General features: G+C 40.6%; 1 protein-coding gene across 1 annotated transcript in view; it reads left to right on the top strand.

Annotated features, from left to right (window-relative positions):
• Positions 1 to 7,940: 7,940 nt before the first annotated feature.
• The window catches only part of akap13 (A-kinase anchoring protein 13), a 207,115-nt gene continuing 197,254 nt past the window's right edge, over positions 7,941 to 17,801 (top strand). The window contains exon 1 of the mRNA XM_049574388.1: positions 7,941 to 8,241. The gene's annotated coding sequence lies outside the window, so the exon portion shown is untranslated. The remainder of the gene's footprint in view (positions 8,242 to 17,801) is intronic.

Genomic DNA, 17,801 nt, shown 5'->3' with positions numbered 1-17,801 from the left:
ATATAATTTAGAGACCAGTTAATGTGAAAAATATGTTTCATTCAGGACTTCTGGTTATGGAAAGCCGCTGACAGGTCGCAGTAACTTGGCTCATCACTGACTTTCTGAAAAAATACTTGAAAAAGCGACTGAAACTTTATAATACTTAGCGTCTAAGTTTGGATAAGCTCTGACTTCAACTATGCCACCTAAAAAACCTAAACCCGGACAACAATCTTCAGAGGTAACAGCGAAAAATGATGTGGCTAACTCCACCATGACCAACGCTAGCTACGAGGCTACTGGTGACCACGAGCTAATGCTAGTGGACCCTCCAACAACGAGATACTGAATGCAATATGCTCGCTGAAGGATGATTTCGCCAAACAGTCAATCAACCTGCTGGAAGCCGTCAACAGCATCAAGGGAGAATTGTTGTCCCAGTCAAGGAGAATTGGTGAAACGGAGGAGAGAATCTCGCAGGCAGAGAATGATGTAATCACTCTCCAGCAAAAAGTTAAGCAACTGGAAGGAACAACAGAGGTATTGCGCAATAAAATACAGGACCAAGAAGACCGAGCAAGATGCTCGAACTTGAGACTAGTCGGTCTTCCTGAGAAGACAGAAGGTCCTGACGTGTCACTTTCTGGAAACCTGGCTCCCTAAGGTATTGGGAGATTCGTTCAACGCCACCCCGGCCATTGAACGTGCGCACTGGGTAGGTCAAGTTAACACCAGCTGGTTCTCAGCGCCCAGACCGATCGTCATGAAGTTCCTGAACTACAGAGACCGTGAAAAAACTTTGAGAGCAGCCAGACAACAGAGTGAGGTGCGGTACGAAAATCAACGTGTCAGCTTTTCGCGGACCTGTTGGCCAAAACCCGCCAGCGCCAACGCCTCTTCGATGGAGTTAAAGCACAGCTACGGGCTGCTCTACCCTGCCCACCTGGTGATCACTCATGACGGCCAGTGGGTCTTCACATCTGTCTCGGAGGCACAGGGCTTCCTCCGCGGGGTACAAACCACCTGCGCCGCCGCTCCACATGGATCCCCACGCTCCGAGAGCTGATGAGTGTATCTACTGTACAACTTTTTCAACAGCCTCCGGCTCCGCAACTGCTGCAGGTATATAAAGGTGATGTTATGTCCGGAACCCGGTGATATGCCAGTGAATTTCTGTTTTGGACAATATACAAATGCATTTTTATTTTTTATTTTTTATTGTTATTTATTTATTTTTTCCTGTTCTCCTCTCATTTCAATTTATGGGCGCCCTTACTTTGTGAGTTCTTACTGTGGACAATTAACGTGTTAATCTTTGTTTTGAATATACAAACTGCTGGGCTGCAGAGACATTTATCCAAGGGGCTCTCTCTGTATAAAGTTATGATTACTGTTACAACAAATTGAGATGGAGATAAAAGTGGCTAATGTATACGATGTTTCTTAATTTTACGTTTTATTTATGTATACTTTTTTATTTCTCTTTTCCTTGTAGACTTACTGCAGGTTTAACTTTCAGCCTGTGTTTAATAAGTTAGTGAGCCTTAAAACATTATCAGTGCATAAACCACGTTGCTCCTCATAATGTGGATCAAACGTTGAACATAACCAGAGTCTCTTTTTACTCTTTTTGTATTTGTATTCTACATGCACTTCGTCTGGGGAAGTGCATGAGAGGTTTTGGGGAGGGTTTAAGATCTTGGTACATTGCCTTTATTTTTTTCTTGTCATTTTTTCGGTCATGTCATTCTAACATGCAACCCAATTTAAAACCCAAATGATTACTACATCAGAGTTAAAAATCTCAAGCTGGAATACAAGAGGGCTGAACAAATTGATTAAATTGAAACAGGTTTTGAGTAGTATTAAGCAAATGAAGGCCAGTAAAATTTCCTACAGGAAACCCATTTGTTACAAAAGGATTTAAATAGAGTTAAAAACAGGTGGCCAGGGCAAGTTCATTCTGCTTCCTTTACTTCTCATGCTAGAGGAGTTATAATATTAATTCATAAATCGATCCCCTTTCAGTTAAAAGATAAATATATAGATTCACCAGGGAGGTATATTATACTTAACGGGATCATAGCATCCACTCAGGTCAATTTAATATGTGTATATGCTCCCAATGGTGATGATTCTTCTTTTTACCAAAACCTATTTCTTTCCATATCATCCTGCCCTGGTCAATATATAACTGGAGGTGATTTTAATTGTGTGCTGGTCCCGACACAGGATTGCTCTACTGGTCAACAGACGAGAAAAATTATTAAAAAATTCATGATTGATTTAAATTTAATTGATATATGGAGATATCTTAATCCTAATAAGAGAGGCTATTCATGCTTTTCAAGCACATATAAAACATACTCTAGAATAGATTATTTTTTAATTTCAAATGATTTGCTATCAAAAATTGAGAAATGCTGGTATGACGGTATACTATTGTCAGACCATGCACCGATTTCCTTAACAATGCAATTACTCAATATAATATCCTCGCCCCCTTGATTTCGCTTTCAATCTAGTTGGCTCCAATATCCTGACTTTATAAAATTTCTTGATGGGAAAATAGATGAGTACTTTTCTTTAAATACAAATCAAACCAGCGCTTCAGTAAAATGGCAGGCGTTCAAAGCATATTTAAGGGGTGAGATAATTAGCTATACTAAATACAAGTCCAAACAGTACTATTCACAACTGAACGCTATTGAATTAAAAGTCAGAGAATTAGAGCAGGAACTTCATCATGGAGATGTCCCAGAAAAAGAGCAAGAGCTTCTCCTATTGAAATCCCAATACAATGAGCTGACCGCTAATAAAATAGCTTCCAGTTTGTTGTGGCTAAAACAATTGTACTATGACCAGGGAGAGAAGGCTGGAAAGCTGTTAGCATGGAGGATCAAAAAGATACAAACTAATAGAGCTATTAACTCGGTTGAGCTGGAAGATGGGAAAATCCTGGTTGATCCAACTGAAATATATACTGCTTTTAAAGAATTTTACGAGGATTTGTACAAATCAGAATACTCAGATGACTCAGGAAAACAAAATGAGTTTTTGGATCAACTTCATTTCCCAACATTAACTGAGGAGGCTAAAACTGTCCTTGATAAACATTTATGTATCAAGAGCTGTTGGAGGCACTGAAAGGTATGAACAGTGGAAAGGCACCTGGGCCCGATGGTCTGCCCATAGAAATATATAAGGTATTTGCAGGAAATTTGCTACCTCACCTCCTCGAGATGTTTAATGAATCATATGAAAAAGGAGTTTTACCTCAGTCTTTAAGAGCTGCTGTAATTTCTCTTCTGTTAAAACCAGGCAAGTGTCCCTTAGACAGAACATCATACTGACCCATATCTTTAATGTCATGTGATACCAAAATACTGTGTAAAGCTCTGGCCAAGCAGATAGAAACATTAATACCTGACCTGATCGCTAATGATCAAAACGGATTTGTAACCAGCAGACAAGCGTTTCATAACACGCGCAGGCTGTTGAACATTCTACATGCCAAACAAAATGCCCGAGACCATGCGATCCTGTCACTGGATGCTGAAAAGGCTTTTGACAGGATCGAATGGAGATACCTGTTTGACACTTGAAAAAGATTTGGATTTGGGGAAAAATATCTTAAATGGATTAAATTGTTATATACTGACCCAGTAGCAGAAATTGCAACCAACAACCAAATTTCAAAACCTTTTAATCTCCATAGATCTACATGTCAAGGCTGTCCTATGAGTCCTTTATTATTTCTTTTTGCTGTTGAACCTCTAGCCATGGCAATCCGTCAGTCATCTGAGATCACGGGAGTGACTATCAGTAAGACAGAACACTGTTTTTCTCTGTTTGCGGATGGCATTGTTTTGTTTTTAATGAAGCTAGGAACCTCAATTGAGGCGCTCTGCTGTCTACTGGAGACATTCGGACAATTCTCTGGCTACAAATCCAATAATAAAAAAAGTGCCTTATTATTACTTAACAGGGAGGAGAGAGAAGGTCCCCAAATCTATACTCAGTTTACTAAAACCCCGGAGGGATTTACTTATTTAGGAATGAGAATAACACCTGTCATTGATAACATTATATTGGTCAATTATGACCCTCTGGTGAAAGCAATAGGAGAATCTCTAGAGAAATGGAGCTTAATGCCTGTCTCTATGATAAGACGTATAAACATCATTAAGATGTTGGTTCTGCCCAAATTTCTGTATCTTTTTCAGTCAATTGCACTCCCCTTGCCAACTTCCTTTCTTTCTACTCTTAAGACAAATTTCACCTGATTCATATGGAACAATAAGCGGCCTAGGTTGCGCCTTTCTCTCCTTTACTTACTGAACGAACGCGGAGGGCTTAAACTGCTTAATATGAAGCTGTACTACTGGGCAGCCCAACTCCGAACAGCCATGTACTACTTTCTTAATAAAGAGGACCAGCTTGGGTAACAATAGAAAATACTGCGATAGATCTTCCACTGTGCGTGTACCTTTACTCGTCGTAACCTAAAATACTTAGAAAGCACACACAAAATCCATTCATGACATGACATGGGATTCAAACACTGGATGGAAAGAGGACTTTGCAAAATAAAAGAACTGTACAATGAAGGTACTCTAATGTCATTCAAACAATTCAGAGATAAATTTGACATACCTGGGAAGCACCACTTTAAATACATGCAGTTAAGGAGCTTCATATATTCCCAAATTAAAACCACCTCGGAACCCTCACTGTCTACCATCGAGCAGCTCACGGTAAATCACTTGCATGACAGAGGTCAGATGTCAATGTATTATGGGATATTGTTAGCAGGATCTAAAGAAAACTCTCTTTCATATTTATCTGCATGGAAAAATTATCTTCAGATAGACATCTCTGTAGAGGATTGGGAGGAGACTTGTCTTCTGGTCCAGACTCAAACTATTAATACAAGATGCAAACTGTTACAGTATAAGTGCTCAGGACCTATATCACACCTGTCAAACTACACCATTTTAATCCCAATACTCCCGACATTGCATCAAATGTATTGACGAAGTGGGTACCCTGCTACATTGTATGTGGAGCTGTCGAAAGGTGCAGATATTCTGGAGAGAGGTTCTTGAACTAATCTCCAAGCTGACGGGAAGTGTTATTCCTATTGAAGCCAAGATATGTTTGTTGCACATATACCCTGAGGATTTCCCAGCAACTGTAAAGGAACGTAAGCTAATTAATTTCTGTTTGTTACAAGCCAAACGTATGATTACTTTAAAATGGAAGGAGACACAGAGACCCACTTCTACTCAATGGATTACAGAGATGTCATCAAACTTGGCAGTGGAAAAACTGACTTACATGGCAAGAGGGAAAATTAAGGATTTTTACAAAACGTGGTCTTCTTTCTTAACCTTTATGAATGATCTAAATGTGCAAATGCCTGGAGTTGGACAAGGACTGATGCCACTACCATCACAGTAACTTGTTGCACAGCTATAGTATTACTGTTGTGAAGTAGGGAAAGAGAAAAGGAGAATGACCGAACTATATGCTTGTGATTTAAACATTGATTTAGGAATATATGTAGTATGTATGTTTGTGTGCATATTGAGGTTCATGGAAATGTATGTGAGCACGTAGGTACGTATATGCACATATACTACTATTATTATTATTATTACTATTATGAATAATATCATTTTATGTACCAAGGATCTTATGTTATCGAGGGTGGGGGGATTGGGGTGTTTTATGTTTATGTACTGTATGTCTATTTATTGATTTTCCATTTTTGCAAACAAAGTGTGGGAAAAAAAAAAAAAAAAAGTTTCATTCAGAACAGGCAAAAGCTTTCGCTATCTTGCAGCCCACCAAATGGCTGCATGTCTCGGACCAGAGATGTCATGTGCCCTTCCAGTGTTCTATGCTTTCACAGGCTGTGACACTGTATTCAGCTTTGCTGGACATGGAAATAAGGCAGCATGGTCAACATGGAAGTCGCTACCAGAACTGACAGATGCACTACTGATGCTGGCAAGTGGACCAAAGGAGATCCCAGATGATGCAATGAGCATTATTGAGAGGTTTGTCATACTTCTCTTTGACAGAACCAGCACCTGCACCAAGGTAGATGATGCAAGAAGGAAGCTCTTTCCACAGAAAAACTCTGTCAAAGAAGTTTAATTAAAGACTGATACATTGTTTGTTTTGTGGGTGGTTATTCTTTCTATTGAAATGTATTCTGAAAGAGAGTTGAGCTAGTGAGTGGAAAAAGAAACAAAAAATCTGAACTTGAAATACACCCAAAATAAACCGTTTGCACGAACTAACCAGCATGCACAACAAGAGTAAAAAAGGAGGGGTTTTTTTCAAGTCCAGGCTTCCATCTTCAACTTTTAACTTTCAAACATCAAAGGGTAGGTTTTAAAAATCTAAAAACTAATTTATAATGGAGGGAGGGTCATGCATTTTTATTGCCAGTCAATTAGGGAGTCTCATGGAAAAAAAACGTGCAGCTTTCAGAAGGGTGAAAAAACAAACATGCAAAAAATAAATAAATAAAATGAAATCACACCCCAGCCGACCCCCTCCTCTGATAAATAAAGAATAACGGGAAGTCCCTTCGTAGACTTGTTTTTATTGACGAAAAGTGCTAACAAACTTCTAATTCAGCAGTAAAAACATTTCATTTCCTATAGATTCTTCGCAATAAAAGTCCCCAATGATTTTGTTATGAAAAAACTAGGGCTGGGACTTTAACAAATTAATTTCGATTAATTGATTACAGAAAAAATAACGCGTTAAACAAAAATAACGCATTTAATTGCACCTCTCTCAGTTCCCAAATTTCTGGCACACCGGTAACACTGATGCCCATAATCCAGCCCGGTAGGTGGCGGTAATGCACCTAAAGCTCGTTTGCCAGCCAAGAAGAAGATACACGAGATGCATTGAGTGACGTCAGCGCTCAAGAGAGTTTGGTGACCAGAGATGGAGGACGAGACCACACTGTTGGGCTTGTTGAAACTTTCCGATGGAAGCTCCGATAAGAGCATGGCTGTGTGCAAATTGTGCAACCAAGTCTTTTCTCATCACTGCAGCACTCCAAGCCTATTCTATCACCTCAATGCAGAACATGTTGCTGCGTGCACAGCAGTGGCGATTGCTCTAGACTGCAAGGGAAGCTCAGCTTCCCCTAAAATGTCAAAAAATAAGTGGTCAAATATGTACTGTTGTGTTTACATTTCATTGACTAAATATGCGCTAGAACGCGTTCAACTTTTGTTCAGAATCAGCTACTTATCACAGGTCACTGACGCGACTTCCTTCTCATTCATTCCCGTAGCGTCACAGTGCATTAAACAGTATTGAAGCTCAGCCTCCAAAGACTTCAATGGGGAAGCATAGAGTGGGTTGTTCCACTGCAGCGAAACTAGACAGTTATTGGATAAATGCTTGGTTTTGTCCCGCCCATCAGACGCTCAGCGTCTCTGGGGGTCTATGGGGGCTGGTTTCGGCTGGCCTGGACGCTGGGCTTCTGCATGATGATTGGATGATCTGTCTGAGGCTGAATCCCTTTTTGATTGACAGCGAAATGAGCGAATCAGCGATCTTGAAATATAAACCACCGGAGCATTTTTCAAGTTTCACTTCATTCCGTTGTTGCGAGTTGATCTGGAGACTTTTCCAATCCCCTTAGTGACTTTTTCCTTTGTTAAAAACAACTAGCGACAAATATAGCATCTTGTTCTGGTGTTATTGGAGGCTGTACTCGTGTTTGGAGACTCTGACTTCTGTCGCTCAGCAGTTGCTGTCCCCAACGAGCAGCGGGTGCTGCTGTGAGCCGCTCCACCGTCCCAAAGCACTCACAGGCAGACGGCAGACACACTAGCCTCGCGCAGCAGCCCCAGAGGGTAGAATTTACGTATAAATAAGCTACGTTAGCTACGACAGTCCTGGAACAGGCAAACGATGTAGTCAGCCCACAATAGACCAGATGACGGGGTTCAGAGCCAAAATACGTAAGTCTACGTCTGACAAATTAACAAACTCTCTGGTGAAATGGATTGCAGTGGACTGTAGACCACTTTCGGTGGTACAGGATAAGGGGCTGGAAAAGGTGCTACAAATAGCGTCTTCTGACCCAGCTTACGAACTGCCGTGCAGAAAGACAATTTCAAGTCAAATCTCGCAGCTTTATGACACAGAAAAACAGACTTTAGAGGATTATTGAAGAAAGCCGAGTGTGTCGCTCTGACCTGGGATCATTGTACCTCGGTAAGCAATTCTAATTATGTCTGTGTGACTGCACACACCATTATCGTCACAGACGGGGAATGGAGTCATCAGTCTTTCGTCTTAACCGTACAGAAGACAAACAGCAGGCACTATGCTGTAAACTGCGTGGAGCAGTTTCTTTCTGTGGCAGAGGCCTGGGGAATTGAACAAAAGGTCACCAAAGTTGGAACAGACTGTGCCCGAACCATGATGGCTGCAGCAAGACATTCCAGCACATAACTTGTGTTGCTCACATTTTGCAGAGAGCCATAACTGTTTGCGTTGACAACTGTGGGCTCAGTGATGTGTTGGCAAAGTGTCACAAGATAGTGGTTCACATTAAAGAGGCAACAGATAGGATTCATTTATTTTTTATTTTTTAGCTTGGCGCCACCTAGCGTCAGCGGTGTCATAGACATATATACATAGACGCTGCATTGACTGCCGCTGCCTATTGGAGCCGACGTCCTCGCCGGCCGCCATCTTGGATGGGTCTCGCTTTACCTCCACAGTGCATTCACTTCCATTGAGGAAGGAGCTGTATGCACAAGTGAAATAGAATAACTCGCTGAATTTTCAACTGATTTTCACGCGGTTTGGTTTGCTACAAACGGCACACATGTAGTTATGATACAGGATGCTTTCGTACATTAAAAATGCGGGATTTCATGCTTTAATACTTTCTGCAGATAGCAACAGCATGTTATTTAGGTCACAACACAGTGCTTTTATTTACCTCAACCTCAACCCCAGAGTGGGATATAGTATTTATATACTGTATAAACATACTGTATAAACACCATATACACAATACAAAACACAGTATAGCATATTACGTATAGCATAATATGTAGATCTGAGGTTTGCTCAAACTGTCAGCTCCTTTAAATCAGGGCTAAAACACTATTGTTTACTGAAGCGTACTCAATGTACGCTTCAGTAAACAATAGTGTTTTAGCCCTGGTTCAATGTATGTAGGTTCAATGTATTGAGCCTGTTTTTATTTTATGTTACTGTATTTTATTATTATCACTATCATTCTCACTTTCTATTTCCCTTTTCAATCGATTGTTTTTATTGTTTTAAATTGTGTCTTGTTGCTTTTAATGTCTCTGTAAAGCACTTTGAATTACCTTGTGTTGAATTGTGCTATACAAATAAACTTGCCTTGCCTTGTCTTGCCTAGCACACTTTTGTGCACATATTCACTTTTCCACCAGTTGTGCTGCAAATATCCCCTGCTGCTCATCTTTCTGTATCTTTTTTCAAATTATCTTGACCACAGTCCCATTTTCATAGTTATAATAACAATACCAAAATTAATTTCAGTGTTTATGTATATACTGAAAATGTTTTTTACTACTTTTGAGGGATCACAGCAGTCAGTGTAATAAGAATAACTTTACTAATCCCCGAAAAGAAAATTTCAAAGAAGTCTGTAAGATCATCTATTTAACAAAGAATTATTAAGTCTGATGGCTGTGGGTATAAAAGAGAGTGGGTGTGTTTGAGAAATAAACTCAGTCAACAATAGAGCTTTTTCTTTATTAAAATATATTAATAAATTTATTAAAATATATTAATAAATTTATTAATATGCTATACTATGTATTGTGTATATTGTGTTAAAACAGTATATATATATATATGTGTGTGTATATCTATATCTATATATTGAGGTGAATAAAATAACTGTGTTGTGACCTAAATAACATGCTGTTGCTATCTGTAGAAGTATTAAAGCATGAAATCCCGCGTTTTTAATGTACGAAAGCATCCTGTATCATAACTACACGTGTGCCGTTTGTAACAAACCAAACCGCGTGAAAATCAGTTGAAAATTCAGCGAGTTATTCTATTTTACTTGTGCATACAGCTCCTTCCTCAATAGAAGTGAATGCACTGTGGAGGCGAAGCGAGACCCATCCAAGATGGCGGCCGGCAAGGACGCGCTCAGGCAGTCGATGCGGCGTCTATGTATATAGGGCCTATGTCTATGAGCGGTGTTGCCTCGCACTGTCGCAACAACCAAATTGGCCATGGGGATCAGAGATAATCAATAAAATGTAGGCTGTAAAGCCACCAGTATACCTCTATGTATATGTAGAATGAGAAGGTGTGTGGACACTATCCTAATTAAATGAGTAAAGAGACCGAGCAACAATTATCAGATTTATCTGAAGAAAAAACAAATAGTAATGCAAATAATTATAGCAGAATGCACAGTACCAGTACAAACAGTAGACACAGTGGAATTATACCAATATGCACATGTAAACAGTCCCGATTCTAGAATAAACGGTACCGTATGGAAACGATGCGGCCGGCTGGAGCTCAGATTGAATAGGAAACAAAGTTCAGTGTGAACACTGAACTTTGTTTCCTATTAGCTGGGCGTAACTTAGCTGGGCGATGTCCATCGATAGCCTCTGTGTGATGTGAACAGAAGGAACGGAGGGGGGTATCACTAGGCCTACCTGATCTCACAGAAATACGTGAAATGACCACGACCTCTTAACACCGCATTCCGTGGTGGCAGAACATAATGGGTTGAAATTACGTGCTGGTACCACGGAAACAATGCCAATGTAAAGTCAATTAGGATCCTTTTTTTGTGGTGGACACACGGATTCCTTGATTAAACAACGTCACATCAACCTCGTTTTCCTCAATGATATCTTTAACATTCCTGTATACACACAAAAACACGGAAGTGTCCTTGATAACTCAGCAATATGACAGGTTAATGTCAAGGCCATAAAATAAAATAAATGTATTTTGCCAGCTTTTGATAGCGTAGGGCTGTAAGAGCATTGTGCTGTGGGCGGATGGGGTGCGTTCGACTACTGTTTTGTAGCTACTGTCCGCCATGTGTGGGCTTCATTCCATTTCAGATTGCCGTCTGTCTGCCATAACCGAATCCAAACGCCACTAATAAATAAATAAAGAAGAAGAACAAAATAAGGCTGAGCATGGAAGAACCAGAGAGGAAACACCATCTCATGGAGGGAAGCGGCTGCTGCGGCAACCCGGCCACCCTCCACTCCACCAGGGGAGAGTGGACCCCAAGCCAGCGCCACAGAACCAGCGCCCCCCCCCGGCGCACACGCTCCCACTGAGGAAACACGAGTTAAGAACTAAACTATGATAAATGACATAAAATATTAAGATGTAGGCCTAACATAAAATAAATTCGTTATTAAATAAATTAAAACATATAGCCCACAGTAGGTAAAAGTAGAACATGCTAAAAGTAAATACAATAATAGGCTAAATAGTATCTAAGCAATAATAAATAGTGTCTAAACAATAATAAATTGTGTCTAAGTTATCTATTAGGCTACCATTCCACTCTGTAAATAGATTTTAAAATTTCAATATGATTTTAATATTATTTTTGCTTATTTCATAATTGTTATTATTGGTTTTACTTTTTAGTAGTATTGTCTGAGGATGACTCATGTTAGTAACTATCTACAGTAAAAAAGAAAAAAACAAGCAAAGAAACAAACAAAACTCATTTTATACACTGGGCCTTCAAAGTGCTCTCTGAAACTACACCTGACATGGCTTGTGTCCAAAAAATGAAAAAATCAAAACTTTGTCATAGAGCTAAACCAAATACATCATTGGAAAGGTCTCAACCTGGAGAGTAAAATATGTCAGTATGAAGATTCTACATGGCTCCTGCTTTCAGTCATTCACCTTTGAACCTTGACCTCAGTGCATGTTTGAGGGCTTATAACTCAGCAACGAACAGACATGGGACCAAATGTTATAGAGAGCTCTTGACCTCAACTATCATGTGAGTGTAGTCAACAACTGAGGGTGCTGTCAGATATGGGTAAAATATGGATAAAATTAATTTTTACCCATTTAGAAATTAGATTTTTAAATTCTGATTACACAAGTGTGTTTACCATCCCCTTAAAGTCCACAGTGTACTCTCAATTCAGTATTTACAACTTCCAAATCTAGGATAAACACTTATTTTTTAAAAACTACAATTCCCTGGGACCGCGCCATGCAGTTTGATACGTATCAGCAACATAGTTGTTGCCTTCTGATTTGCAAAGTAGGGTTCTAAATAGGGTTGCAAAAAGATATATCTACCCAATATATCTAATAACTAGTAAAGCCAAACTAGTAATGACACTGTACCTAGATGAACTATGTTAAGAAAAAGTAAAGATGTCGGCTAATTTTTGATATTTTAGCTAATACGCTAGAAACGGTGTTTTTAGGACAGTAGGTTTGTTTGCGGCTTGTAAAATAGAGTTGTAAAATAGGGTCATAAAAAGATAGATTTACTGAAGATATCTAATACTAGCCGAACTAGTAATGACACTGCACCTAGATGAACTATGTTAACAAAAAAAGCAAGGATGTTGGCTAATTTGAGATATTTTAGAAAGTACTCTAAAAACGGCATTTTTGGGACGGTAGGTTTTTGCGGCTTGTTGTAAAATAGAGTTGTAAAAAGATACATGTACTGAATATATCAAATGTCTAGTAAAGCCGAACTAGTAATGACACTGTACCTAGATGAACTATGTTAAGAAAAATTAAGGATGATGGTTAATTTCAGATAATTTAGCTAGTACTGTAGAAACAGCGTTTTTGGGACTGAATATTTGAATAGGCCTATATCAAATATCTAGTACAGCCGAACTATCATGTTATTATTGTGGTGTGATTGAACTGTTGAGCGTACCGCTGCTGTGAACTGATGAGTTGCAGCTGCGGCTGATTGTGTGGGCTGGACTCTAAGACTGAAAAGCAGAGCACCATTGATTGTCTGTGTGTCTGGGGAGCAACCTGTTGCATGTGCGGCTGCGTTCATCCTGGGAGGGAGGGTGTCGTTTGCGGCTGGTAGGGCCGCCGGCGACGAAGACAGCTGAGTAGGTTTAACCGTTCCTGTGTTAGGAGGGGAGGCCTGCGTCTCCTTTAGATAGTTAGGGCCGGGTTGATAGGAGCGTTAGCCGCCAACCGCTCTCCAGCTTAGTTGCTGCCTCCAGCACGCCGCTGTTCGCGTTACCTGCTGCTCCTGCTTCAGTGGGCATCATCTTGTTATGAATTATTATTGTATTTGTTATGTTGTGGTAGGCCTATATATTTATATACAGTACAGGCCAAAAGTTTGGACACACCTTCTCATTCAATGCGTTTTCTTTATTTTCATGACTATTTACATTGTAGATTCTGACTGAAGGCATCAAAACTATGAATGAACACGAGGAGTTATGTACTTAACAAAAAAAGGTGAAATAACTGAAAACATGTTTTATATTCTAGTTTCTTCAAAATAGCCACCCTTTGCTCTGATTACTGCTTTGCACACTCTTGGCATTCTCTCCATGAGCTTCAAGAGGTAGTCACCTGAAATGGTTTCCACTTCACAGGTGTGCCTTATCAGGGTTAATTAGTGGAATTTCTTGCTTTATCAATGGGGTTGGGACCATCAGTTGTGTTGTGCAGAAGTCAGGTTAATACACAGCCGACAGCCCTATTGGACAACTGTTAAAATTCATATTATGGCAAGAACCAATCAGCTAACTAAAGAAAAAGGAGTGGCCATCATTACTTTAAGAAATGAAGGTCAGTCAGTCCGGAAAATTGCAAAAACTTTAAATGTGTCCCCAAGTGGAGTCGCAAAAACCATCAAGCGCTACAACGAAACTGGCACACATGAGGACCCAGGAAAGGAAGACCAAGAGTCACCTCTGCTTCTGAGGATAAGTTCATCCGAGTCACCAGCCTCAGAAATCGCAAGTTAACAGCAGCTCAGATCAGAGACCAGATGAATGCCACACAGAGTTCTAGCAGCAGACCCATCTCTAGAACAACTGTTAAGAGGAGACTGCGCGAATCAGGCCTTCATGGTCAAATAGCTGCTAGAAACCACTGCTAAGGAGAGGCAACAAGCAGAAGAGATTTGTTTGGGCCAAGAAACACAAGGAATGGACATTAGACCAGTGGAAATCTGTGCTTTGGTCTGATGAGTCCAAATTTGAGATCTTTGGTTCCAACCGCCGTGTCTTTGTGAGGCGCAGAAAAGGTGAGCGGATGGATTCCACATGCCTGGTTCCCACTGTGAAGCATGGAGGAGGAGGTGTGATGGTGTGGGGTGTTTTGCTGGTGACACTGTTGGGGATTTATTCAAAATTGAAGGCACACTGAACCAGCATGGCTACCACAGCATCCTGCAGCAACATGCCATCCCATCCGGTTTGCGTTTAGTTGGACGATCATTTATTTTTCAACAGGACAATGACCCCAAACACACCTCCAGGCTGTGTAAGGGCTATTTGACCAAGAAGGAGAGTGATGGAGTGCTGCGGCAGATGACCTGGCCTCCACAGTCACCGGACCTGAACCCAATCGAGATGGTTTGGGGTGAGCTGGACCGCAGAGTGAAGGCAAAGGGGCCAACAAGTGCTAAACACCTCTGGGAACTCCTTCAAGACTGTTGGAAAACCATTTCAGGTGACTACCTCTTGAAGCTCATGGAGAGAATGCCAAGAGTGTGCAAAGCAGTAATCAGAGCAAAGGGTGGCTATTTTGAAGAAACTAGAATATAAAACATGTTTTCAGTTATTTCACCTTTTTTTATTAAGTACATAACTCCACATGTGTTCATTCATAGTTTTGATGCCTTCAGTGAGAATCTACAATGTAAATAGTCATGAAAATAAAGAAAACGCATTGAATGAGAAGGTGTGTCCAAACTTTTGGCCTGTACTGTATATATTGTTTATCTGAGGGTACAGAGGAGAGAACTGGAGGAATTTAGGCATGTGCCAGGCGGGGGCACTTTAGTTGGTTGCACCTGCGTCAGAGGGTAACTCACTGTGTGTCGTGTTGGTTGCAGTGCATTCCCAGTTTGTAGTGATTGCTCTCAGTGATGTGTGTCTCGAATCTCTTATTTGTGTGTGGAAGTTGAAGTGTGTTATCCATCTTGTGGGATGGTGTGCATTACTTTTCTTTAATAGTGATCTGCACCCTTTTTCTTAGCATCTAGTCCAGCTCTAGTTTTCCCCGCCAGTATAATGGTCCATGCCCTCTGTGTCAGCTTCAGGCCCCCACACTTTTAACTTAAAGCTTTCCATGATTGCATTATTGAAATAAAGATTGTTATTGTATCTGGTACCTCCTGGTTGAGTGTCGTTCTTGGGCATCTGACAAGTTTTCTCCATAAATACCTACATTTATTACATAATTATCATTATTATTATTATTATTATTATTATTATAATTATTGGAGGGAAATTATAACTGAGAAATATATTTGCCGTTTTAATATCAAGAACACTTTAGTGTTTTTGTGTGTATACAGGACGTTGTTGAATCAGGGAATCAGTGTGGACACCACGACAATGGATCCTAATTGACTTTACATTGGCATTGTTTCCATGGTACCAGCACGTAATTTCAACCTATTACGTGCTGCCACCACGGAATGCGGTGTTAAGAGGTCGTGGTCATTTCATGTATTTCTGTGAGATCAGGTTGGTCTGAGGGCTGCCGTAGAACGGCAACGAGGATGTCAGCCAACCAACACTTGCTACTCGGTCCCTGGTTGCGGCGATTTGTGATGCTGGCCAGCTAGCCAGTACATTACAGTCCTCTCTCGTCTAGCTAACATTTAGCCGTGTTACTTTATGATCCATTAGAAAGAAAGCTAGCTGGAATCGGTTTTGAAGCCTCTTTGGTCACGGAGCTCCCTACATCTGTTGAATGCCTGACTGAGATTTACTCTTGTTTTTCCTCTTCTTTTATCACTCTCCTTTTGCTCTTCTTTGCCTCCTCAGACAGAGGAGCTCGTTTTCTTTTGCTAGGCCGTTTTTCAGTTGTCTCCAAACTTTGTCCGTCTGCCATTGTACTTGTGGCTCAACCAAAGATACTGGATTACTACAAGATGGCCCACCTACAATATACTCCCATTGTATGAAATGGTATCCATTTCCGGTCTCCTAAGTAGGCGTTGTCCCCCGTACCCCAATCAGAGACGATGGAGAACCGCCAATCAAAGACGAGTATCCCCGACCTCGCTTGGTTATTGTAGATTAGCTGGGCTAACCGGTAGCTGTTAGCGGTAATAACTCAGTAACTCAATAAACGGTTTGTGAAAAAAATATTTTTTCCAGTAAATATCTTAGTTACAACATGATTGAGCTAGCAAAGTGGTTTTGTGTTGCAATGTGTGGAATTATTCAGTTTTGGGAAATCCCGATGTCTAGAAAGCATCAGTGGCTGCAGCTGACGGGGACAGCTAACAGCAGCAGCAAAGCTAACATCAGGATGTCATCTGTTAAAAGCCTCCTGTTGTCGGATACGACATGAAACTACTCCAGTTAGCTCAACCCAGTACAAGATTGTAGGATCAGTCTGATAATATCCGTTTTCTCCTCCAAAAACAGTTCAAAACTTCACTGATTTCAGCACCAAAGAGGAGATATCTGTTGCCAGATCTCACGAGAGTGTGTTGTTGAGACAGAGACAGGTCTTGAACAAAGTAAATTTTCTCCCGATTTGTCCATCTGAAATTTGCCATTTTGGTGTCGGAATGTTCTGAAGATATGTGGCTTGTGATAAATGGGTCCAATATCTGCTTCCGTGACTATGGGGCGAAAGAATCGGCCATAATCTGTAATCACGTTCATTTCTCCCACTGAAGTCAATGGACTCAGGACCTGCTGTTATTCTCCTAAAGGGACGTGGTGGTCGCGAACCCCACGTGACACTGATACAGGAAGCTGACTCATAGTGGACCGTCTTGGTTTATCCACCGTCTTTGACTCAACTATCTCATGCCCAGCTCCTCATAAGGACCTGCTCCAGTCCCTGATTGTCTGACCGACCAATTTCGCAATACATGCCATAAATAATACTACTATATAATAATACATTTCCTGCCGTAAAGCAGATTTTTTTCTGCGAAATTCCAGCACCGGTGGCAGAAGCTTATTGCAAAGATTGCGAAGCCACTAAGTAAACTATGTAAACGCTGATTTTACTGTGGCCACTACCCTGTGCAACCCACATTATTTTCATAATGATATATTTAGGAAAATATGCTATCTGTTGCCTCTTTAAGCATAGCCCAGCCAATACAGCACAAGAAAAAGAGCCACTGATACAGGATGTTTCGTCAAGGTGGGATTCAACGCTGGATATGATCTCACATCTCCTAAAGAACCAAGAGGCTGTCAAGCCTACTCTTGGCAGACAGAGACACAAACTAGTTATGTTGACTACAGCAGAGTGGACAAAACTGGAGAAGGTAGGGACCATCCTTCAACCATGCAGGTAAACTGAACTATTTTATTAATGAGATTTATTGCTAGTTACCATGCCTTTGAAAACCTTTTAAACTGACTGACAATTAAAAATAAATAATTAAACATCACTTTCTTGTATTATTTACTGCAGATATGTGCAGTTTCACCTCCGAGGAGGTGAAACTTACCTCATGTTCTGTGGTGTTACCTGCTCTCAGCCACCTGGACTGCACCATGAAGGTCTCTGATGAGGACTCATCCTACATGGTGAGAGGTGGC

The sequence above is a fragment of the Epinephelus fuscoguttatus genome, linkage group LG4 (assembly GCF_011397635.1).
Source record: "Epinephelus fuscoguttatus linkage group LG4, E.fuscoguttatus.final_Chr_v1".
NCBI classification, from domain to species: Eukaryota; Metazoa; Chordata; class Actinopteri; order Perciformes; family Serranidae; genus Epinephelus; species Epinephelus fuscoguttatus.
This window is presented reverse-complemented; position numbering and strand designations above follow the sequence as displayed.